A 10,649-nucleotide genomic window follows, 5' to 3' on the forward strand; every position below is an offset into this window, starting at 1 on the left:
ACAACTGGGATGAAGGAAAAGAGGAAAAAAAAGAAGGGGAAAAATATATATATACACAGGATAGCTAACATAGTTGTACTGCTGACTTTTATTGCTCTATTGAAAGGAACAGTTAAGGTTTAATTGTTTGATCAATCTTACATGCCTGTATTTGTTTATCTGACTATCCAATTTGAAGATATGAGTATGTAATACAACAATCATTGTTAATTTCCTTTCACCTTGTCTGAAATTCGTATTGCTTGTATTGTTCTTGTGTTATTTTCTAAATGTGTGTGTATTTGTTAATACGTTTTCATTGTTTTATCTTTAAAATAAAATAAATAAACAAGTAAAAATAAAAAATAAAACAGTGGTGGCGAACCTACGGCACATGTGCCTTAGCAGGCTGTTTGTGTCATCGAAAGCTCTCAAAGGTTCGCCATCACAGGAATAAACCTAAGTGGCCAGTAACACAATCACCTCGCCCACATCTCTGTCAGCCTTGTTGCTCTATCTCACAGATACCCTTAGGTATTCTTCCCCTCCCCCCCCCCCCCCCCGGTACCAAGAATTGAACTCACAACCTCACGCTTGCTAGGCAGGCACTGTGCCGCTGAGCTAAATCCCCAGCCTCCCTTAGGCATTCTTCAGGTGAGATATTGGCTGTGACAAACTGGCTGGGGAAGTGAGCATGACCTGTTAATAGGGAAGTCCCAGGACACATACACAGAGCATTTCCCAAAGCCTTCTGTGTGTTACCAGAGGGTGCTGTCTGCGATTCTTCTCAGGAGAACTCCAGCAGGTTTTTAGTCGGAAGGCCTAGACCTCACACCAGCCTGTGTCGTGGGAGATACAAAAGACACTTGCCATTGAGGTCTGAACCAGTGTGTTCTCTTGCACAGTGGCCCTCTCTCACTCGTAGAGTGTGCTTTTTTCCTACCTTTACTTGGCCCAAACTACCTGTGTGGAGCGTGTTTCTTGTCCTACCTTTAGTATACGTAACACTTCACTCCCTTTTGTGCTTGTCTTGGCCACTGTTGTGCTCAGGACAGAAAGAACCTGGAAACTACGTCTAGAAGGAGACTCCAGCACTCCCAAACCTAGTAACACTATTCTCAGTGAGGCAGCTTTGAGTGTGAGAGCTTCCACTCACGTTTGTACCCCATTGTTCACAAAAACTCACCACTTTGGTGACTGCCATACTGCACAGTTAACAAAACAGGCCTGGTTCAGTAAACGTTCACAAAACACTAGTGCTTCCGGTCTAGAGAAAGCAGCTCAGTAATTCCCCCAAAGAAAAAGGATCTAAGGAGGAATGGATGATAAGATGGGAAAGGATCTCTTACTGTTCTTCTTGAACATTCTATATCCAGTAAATGCCAATAGGCCTCAGGACATCCTTTCTCAAAATATAACTGTAAATGGCCAGAATATGCCACCCTCTACTACAGGTCCTTTAACATAAAGAATATTTGAAGGTGGTTATTTTGAGAAAGAACGGATACTGAAGTGGCTCAGGAAAGTTGGTCTTTGGACAGATTTGGATCACGCTGAAGATAACAGTATGTCATGTAGCAACCATTATTAAATCCTATCATTTTGTTTTGAGGTCATGTATCATTTTTGTGTTGTTTTGGTTTTGTCTTCATGGTGGTTGTTAGTTTTTTTATCTTTAAAATTAAAAAAAAGAAAAAGAAAATCTCCATTTGCAAGATATTCTCCCTCTATGCACCAGGAAGAAAAGAGTGACTCTGAATCAAGAGAAACTTTCAAATAACTGAGAGACCACCAACTTAAATCTGCACAATAAACCTTTTGCCTTTGTTTGAAGTATTTTCCCAGCCATCTCTTCACCAGCCTTCCTCCATGCCCTCTTTTTTGTTTCATGAAAGGAAGGTGGTGATCCTGGAGGCAAGATAGCACCAGAATAGTCCTCATCACTTCAGGGACAGTCTGTTCTCCATGAGATAATTATTTCTCCTTGGGGAAGTCTCAGTATCCGAGGCTCCGCTGGAAGCAAAGGTGAGTACAGGGCTAGTTAGAGGGATGACTGAAGGCTTCTGGAGCCTCGTTGGTAACTGTGGCCTCTTGCCTTAGTGTCCTCAGCCTTCAATGGGGGTGAGATAAGTTACATAAATTTGGGGCAAATCAACTTTATACTACCAGCTTTTAGAGAAGCTTCCTTATTGGTTAATATGCCTACATACTGAGCGAGGATTTGACCCAAAGTTTTATGGTAATAAAAGGAGACAGATACAAAAGGAAGGCCAAGCTTTGCTTTGTTTTTATTTACCCACTGGGCTTCTGTAGGCACAAGAGAGGAGTCACTGTTTTTTTCTTTTAAGCAAAAGCAGTTTTTAAATCCCTGTCTGTCACAGAAATCACAAGTCACATTTTTAAAGAGTAACAGGTTAAGAGCCCAAGAGTTTGTCTCCTGTCCTTATGATGAGCTCTGATTGCCTCATCTTTTCCTATTACAGCAAAGCTCTCTGCAGAATTTCACTACCAGAGAATACTCACTGAATTTTGGAAGTTTAAGGTGAGGCAAGCAGTGGTTTCAGCTGTGTGCTTCTTTTCTTTCCTGTTTTTCCATGCTTTATATTTTTACCATTTACACACTGCCACTGACAAATCTCAGGAAAACAATTCTATTAAGATAATAATACAATCTTCCCACAACTACTCCAACTAATTAGAACACTTTAAAATGGCATGCTGAAAAGCTAGAAGAGGATCATCCAGAGCAAATGACACGACTGTCATCTCACTAAGTGCCAAATAATTTCTTTATATTGAGAAGCAAAGACAGTCACATGTAGAGCACAAGAAAATAATACAGGCTGACTGTGTTTCCCAGTGATATCCAGAAGCCACACAAAAGGCTGCTGTTCATAAGTAACTTCAGAGTAGGGAGAAGATGCATATCTGTCCCTAATTTACCAGTTCGGTACACTACAAACAGAAAAGTTTTATATTAAATTCATTATGGCGTTGTAAATGACAGCAAATGAGATCTTCATTCTAAGTACTAATGGGTGGGAAATGGATATCTACCCTAAGAAACACACAAACTGGCCTCTAACCTGAGCAACTGTGCATGTTGTCTCTAACACTAGCCTACTATAACCTTCGGATCTTTATCCAGGGGGGAAGTTTGGACTTCTCCTTCTGTCTTGGTTACTTTTCTGTCATTGCTGAGACAAAATAGCTGACACCCAAAATGAAGGAAGGAAAGGTTTATTCAGCTCACAGTTTGTGGAGGATTCAGTCCATACTCAGCTGGCTCCAAGGTAGAGAGGCACATGGCAGAGGGCAGCAGTTCATGGTGGAGGAAAACAGCAAAAACAGCAAGAGCAAAAGGGAGGAGAGGTAGCAAGCAGCTTCTTTCCCTCCCTTATATTGTATGCAGGCTGCCCACCCCTCCTGGGGGGTAGCACTCACACCCATAATCCCAGTTTTGGACCATGGATCAAGCATAAACTCTAAAAGCCCACCCCCTGACTGCATGAGGCTTTGGGTGGACATCTAAACACAAACCACAACACCACTTAATGAGGTAAGTAACTTGGGGAAAGTTACTTAAATTCTCATAGCCTCAGTATAAAATGAGGAATTTGGGATAAATGAGCTTTCATAAACTGCAGGGATTCATCATATAGAATGGGAGGGAATGAGGTCTCTCCTCTCTCAATAAAGCTAAGATTCTATGGTAGCTGTGTTAGTCACCTTCCCACCACTGGGACAAAATGCCAACCCTTAAACTTTAAAGGGGAGATTTACCTGGCTCACAACTTCCACTGGGTCCAGTCTATGATCGGCTGACTCCAAGGCAGCACCAGAACAGTAGAAGGGCATAGCAGAGGAAATCCATTCAGTGGAAGGCAGCCAGGAAGCAAACAGGCTTTCTTGCTACAGTATAACATGACAGAGGGCATCACATGGCCAGATGGAACAACCAAGCTAGGGAGAGTTCACTCTCAAAACAGCAGAGCCATTTCTGAGCTTATCTGAGGTAGGATAGAAGAAGAAAACATAGGTAGAAAGGAGACAAGGAAATCATTAATAAAAAGTGTACTTTTAAGAAGGCTACAAGTTCCAGGACCCAGCCAAAGTCACCCAAGGCAATCTCTGTTAGCATTCCTTTGGTTAAATTTAGTCTCCTACACACCCAAAATCCCTCAGAAATACTGAAAGTCCACAAATTAGATTAAATGAGAAAATAAAAAGCAGGAGCCTGATCCAAAGCTAAAGGAATAGGTTGAGAGAATCCAAAGATCTTTAAATTACCTATTTAAAAAAAACTGGGCTCATACCTGTGAAATGGGTTCTTATCCTCCTGGGGGTTAAACCACCTTACTCAAGGGTTTCTACACCTTCAAGAGAAGCATAAATGTTCCCTGTTCTGACAAATAATGTGCCTCATTTCTCTGAGCACACACACATCACTCCCGAGTGCATTCTAAAATCTCTGCCCAGTAAACACCAGCCCTTACTGTCCTCGTACTGATGTCCTGAAAATTCTTTTTCCATAATGGGAGTCAGTGAACCTACGAACTTGTTCTACAAAAGGGTGGGTTAGATTCCTTATTTCAGCCTTGGAGACCTCCTCAGACCTGACCCTGTGACAAGCCCATTAATATATTGACCTTTAACCTATTAACCTATGGGAAGATTAATCCACTGGTGACCCAGTCATCATCTAGCAAACGAAATTTGAGAGATACATTCAAACCAAAGCACTTGTTTCTGTTCATTTGTCCCAGACATGCTCTGAATCCAGTCACACGTGGGGCACCAGATGCTACTTGAAATCACATGTGACCATATGGCGGTCATTATCCCTGGATGGTTACTAAGAGCTCCAGGAGACCCTAGGAAGAATCATCTTTATTTGATCATGGTGATGGCAAGATATGCCCTCAATTGCTCAGACTGGCATCAGAATACACATTTGAATCCTGATGGTAAATTTTAATATGCAGAGTGATTGTTTTGATTTCCCAAGGGAAACATGGTAAACTGATTCAGAAATCTAAACGGGCAGAGGCTCCTTCCAAGGCTATTTTCCATATTATTTAAATACATATATATTTTTTTTAATGAGATTAGTGGCATATTTATAGTTGAAAAGTAGGATTTACAATGAGGATGATTATTTTCTTCTCGGTTAGCACCCATTCACCTCTGCTTGGAAGGCTCTTAGGAACACAAAACCCAGTGTATGGCCCATGCTGTGTAGCAGGAGTGCAGCTCACACTGCATTGATTACTTTCTTCTTCCACTGCAGTCCGTAAGTGATGACAGGCTTAGAACTATGACTCCCCTTCAGTGAAGCACATAGCTTTTTCACCACCATGGCCTTTTAAGTAGACTTGGTGTTTTTGTTTTGTGAGGGCTTTGGGAGTCTTTGGTGGAAGTTGTGTGTGTGTGTACGTGTGTGTGTGTGTGTACATTTGTCTTGATGGCTTCATTACTTATTAATCAGGGCTGATTGCTTCTCTATTTAAGAATGTCTTACAGTGCACAACAGTGTGTAGTAGTGGTTTTCAAAAAGTAATTTAGAGAATGTCTGTTCTCAGATAGTCAAAGAAAAAAATTGACACTGGTTAAAAGTTCAGCACATCAAGCCTGATTGCCAGAGTCTGAATCTTACCTGACATTTCCTGGCAACCCAATGGACCCGTCATACCTTTCTCCTCTGTGAAGTGCGGGCATTGATACTATAGCTGACGGACAGATTCAACTAGTTTAGAATTATAAATAGCTTAGAGCAGTTCATGGTAAGGAAAAGCCGTAATTTGTGTACAGACCTTTCTAGGAAGGACTTTATAAATATTTGCCACCGTCATTTCTCAGCTAGAACAGCTTCCCCAGTAGTTTCTTTTCTGACCTCTTTATACCTATTCCCCACATGGAGGAGGTAGGTCTACGAGCTGAGGTCTTTATTGGGAGCCACAGTGCTATGCAAGCAGGCTTACCGAAGGGCATTTTAACGGATGGGTCTAGAGCAAGCAGGCATGAGTTCAGTGTGGTCATATCACGACAAGAGGTACTAACTGTATCAGTTCTGAATAGTTCATGTGGGGTGTACGGGTCAGTGGCATATCACGTAGGCAGTTGCTAGCTGTCCCAGAGGGAGGTGGTCATCATGAGTCAGTTGCGTAAGGCAAGTATTGGACTGACCACACTAAAGAACTGAGAGGAGGTGGAGAAAGGGAAACAGGGTGACTGTGTCCTGCTTCCAGTGTGAGAAAGTTAAACCCGCATTCCAAATGGATGCTGACATTCCAAATGGATGTTGAGGCAACATAAGATTACAGGAACTTATCACATGGGATATGTCCAAATGATACAAGAATGAACTGAAAGAACTCCCAACGGCCACAACAAAATTAATAATGCAATACTTAATTATCATACAAACTATAAAATTAATATCACAAGTCCATACAAATAAAAATCAATGATTGAACAAATAATAAATGGATAAATGATGGATAGAAGACAAATTATACATGTTCCAAATTATACACGTAAATACTCTGCCCTCAGGAGGTGAGAATAACACCTTTCTCCCGCAGTGCGAACTGGGCATTGTGACTCTCCTAAAGAACACCAGCCAGAACGGGGACAAAAGTAACTGCACAGTGCAGAAAGCTGACAGATCACCTCAGCCAGATAATCAAGGCCAACATCACCAACGGCAAGTTATGCTGAGGGTATGTTATGTGAGGAAAAGAGCACTTTCCCTCTGTGGTCTTTCTCCTACAAACTCATCCACAACCCCAGTCTAACTGTGAGGAAAATGGGAAAGTCCCAGCAGAGAGAAATTCCGCTAAATACTTGCCAGGTCTGAGGTCGCACTACCAAAATCATCAAAAACAAGGGAGCTCAGAGAAACCCACGGAGCCAAGAGGAGCCTAAGAAGACACAGCAGTTAAATGCAGTGTAGCGCCCTAGATAGTACCTTGGAGTAGAATAAGACACTGAGCAAAAGCTGAGGAAATCCGAGTAATATATGGACCGTAGTTAACAACAACAGGTTGACTTCAGCTTATTAGTATGCTGCAAAGGTACCACACTAAAGCTACTCATAAGAGGGAACAGGAAGTGCAGGCTGTATGAGAGCTCCCTGTGCTGGATGCATAATTTTTCTGCAAAACAAAAGTTACTCTAAGGGGCTGGGGATTTAGCTCAGCGGCAAAAGCGCCTGCCTGGCAAGCGCAAGGTCGTGAGTTCGGTTCCCAGTACCAGAGAAAAACAAAAAAAAAAAAAAAAAGTTACTCTAAAAATGTTTCCTAAATAAAATATGTATTATTCCCTCACTTAAAACTATCCAGTGACTTTTTTTATTTTAAAGAGAGTAGTAAATGAGAAACAGACAAAGAAATAGAACAATAACAGAATACTAGTATCACAAACATAAACAAATCAGAGCAAGAACATTCAAAGTGATACAGAGTTTCAAGACAAAATAATACGAATCAACAGTGGTTGTTACATTACATACCGCTATCCTCAGCTACATTGCTCAGATTACCAGACGTAAGAATGAAAGATTGCTCAAACCCATTATAAGGAATAATGAACTAATTCTTCAATAAAACTGTAGAGATAATACAGAGTTTCGCTAGACAAGATAGTAAGAGTTCACCATTGTAATTCCACTGCATATTGTTACCTTCAAATAAGTTGCTCAGACCACCAGACACAAGCATGCACAATCGATCAGAACATAAAAACTTGTAGTCATTAACTGTTCATTTCAATACGCCATCAGACAACAGCAATACAGCTATCCAGTGACTTTTGTATAAAATTCCTGTTGCTCAAAATGTTCCTTGGTACTAACAAATGGTGTAGCACCTGCTTTCAAACTTACATCTCCAGCCTGTCCCCACAGCTCTCCTTGTCTCCTTGTCTCCTTGGCCTCCACTGATCCATGGAAGGGTAAAGTCCTCCTCTCCGACATACCCTCACCTCAGCTATGGCTGAAGGGGCTAGGCCGCTTCTTATTGTCACATTTCTAGTGATACAGTCAAGGTGGATTTGGATTAAGCAAGGAGCCCAGAGCTACAGAGCTCCATGCAGAGCTGGGCTCTGCGGGTCCTGTGTTCCTTCAGTAATAAACTGAAGTCGACCTGTTATTGTTAACTAAAGTCCTTATGTTATTCTTCCACGTTGCCCTTATATCCCTGCTTGCAAAATTTACAGATGTTCTAAAGAATGTTTTCTTCTCATTTCAACGTGACCTTTATGAAACCACATATGTGGGCACTGCTGTTAAACAGTAGTTAAAGAGAGTGTTGCCTTTCAAACAAGCATATGCTCCACAAGTACCGTTCCCCCCATCCTCACACAGGTTGACCAGATGATCCCATCTGCACCCAAGCACCAGACGAGCCTTCCATGAGTTCATTTTCCAAGACCAGCTGCCACCACAGCCTCCTCTGCCCTGCCAGAGCTCATTTCCTCAGCCCTCTGTCTGCTCAACAGTGCTGCTGATTTTGCAGATGTTGTTTGTATTCCAGACTCTCAGCCGTTCTTTCCCATCTGTGTGATTTGCAATTACTTTCGAAAGAAAACTCCAGAGTGAAAAATACATCAACTTCCTTAAGGTAATAGTTTGATTTAGAATGTTACAGATTTCATTTTTAGTTTTCACAAAATAGGTGATAAATTCTCTTTCCCCTCCCCCACTAAAAGGCTACAAAGCACAAACACATTCCTATTAGACTTAGGCAGTATTCCTAACAGCAGCCTAAAACTTCCCTTTTTTCTTTAGGAAACCTATTGAATTTTGGAAGTAACCCTTAACAATCTTACCTGGCTGCAAATCTTTTTTGTTTGTTTGTTTGTTTTTGTTTTGTTTTTGTTTTTCTCCAGTACCGGAAACCGAACTCACAACCTTGCGCTTGCCAGGCAGGCGCTTTGCCGCTGAGCTAAATCCCCAGCCCCTGCAAATCTTAATTATTTCAACATTGGAGTGTGTTCCATGGTATTTTTCTTGTTGTTCCTCTAAATGGCCACTGTTTTTCCCCAGCAAGCTTCAGTTATTTTAGACTAGCTCAAAAAAGTGAGTGAAATTAATCTCTTAAACATCATTACTTTTGTAAGATATTTTAAAAAGTTAAATTATTTTTATGCCAACAATGTTTATAAGTGGATAGCTTGAAATGTTTCCAGAATAAACCATTATTTTGAATGGTTTTCAAGTTAGCATAAATTTCAGTCTTTCCTCAGCTCCCAGCTTTTCCACATTTACCAACATTCGGGAAAAGCCTTACACAGTTTATTTATAAAGAAAACCAAGTACATGTGCAAATATCACCCTAGAATTACAGAAAATGGTTTCAAAAGGTTAAACTATTCACCATCAGTATCAGCAAATACAGCTGATAGATGAGAGAAGAATATCAAGACAAAATAACGGGTATTGAATTATGTGGATTCACAAGACCCTCAACAGTGAATGATTTGAAATTACTATTTATAACTATACTCAGTTAATCAGAATCTGAAGTCCTTAAGTCACTGTAGATTTATACCAGCTCTACCATCCTTAGGGAGAAAATATTTTTCCATAGTAACTGTTGAAATACAAATATTTTTAACTGCTCCTAAGATAACAATAAATTTCAATTAGCAAGAATTACTTTTCCAGCTAGTCTGTCTTCCCACTAATAGCAATAATGAATTCCTTTTAAATGAGTAACAGTGTGATGGTTAATTTTATGTGTCAACTTGACTGAACTAAAATATACCCAGATATCTGGTAAACCTAATTTCTGAGTGTGTCTGTAGGGTGTTTCCCAGAAAGATTAGCATTTGAGTTGCTAGACCGAGTACAGAAAATCTGCCTTCATCAAGCTGGTGACATCACTGATCCCTTAAGGGCTGGTATAATGGTGGATACATTGTGTCAACTTGAGAACTGAAGTTTAGAAGCTTAACTAAGTGACTCAACAGGGTGCCAGGTCCTTGCTTTGTAAACATCCTCATCCTGTGCCAGAGGAGGGCAGGGAGAAGGTGTGAGTGCTACACCTGCCCTAGGGGTTCGTAGCCTGCTTACAATATAAAGGAGGAAATGAGGCTTGCTTCTCTCCTCTTTTGCTCTTGCTGCTTTTGCTGTTTTCTGCCACCTTGAACTGTTGCCCCTGGGCCATGTGCCTCTCTGCCTTGGAGCCAGCTGAGTATGGACTGAAACCTCCACAAACTGTGAGCTAAATGAACCTTCCCTTCCTTCATATTGAGTGTTAGGTATTTTGTCTCAGCAATGAGAGAAAGTAATCAAGACAGCTGGAATGGAATTGAAAAGTGGCAGAAGGACAAATTAACTCTCTCATTTGGGGCATCCGTCTTCTCTTGCTCTTACTCTATTGGCTTGTTTGCTTCTTAGAACTGCAGTCTTGAATGGGAACCACATTGTATATTTTCATGTATTTCACTTTGCAGGTGGTAGATTGTCTTGGTTACTTTTCTCTCATTGCTGAGACAAAATACCTGATGCCTAAAACTAAAAAAGGAAAGGTTTCTTTAGCTCACAGTTTGTGGAAGTTTTAATGCATACTTGGTTGGCTCCAAGGCAGAGTGGCACATGGCAGAGGGCAAAAGCTCATGGCAGTGGAAGAGAGCAAAAGCAGCAAGAGCAAAAGACAGGAGTGACA

This window comes from Chinchilla lanigera, unplaced genomic scaffold (genome assembly GCF_000276665.1).
Source record: "Chinchilla lanigera isolate Chin_1 unplaced genomic scaffold, ChiLan1.0 scaffold00053, whole genome shotgun sequence".
Taxonomy (NCBI): Eukaryota; Metazoa; Chordata; class Mammalia; order Rodentia; family Chinchillidae; genus Chinchilla; species Chinchilla lanigera.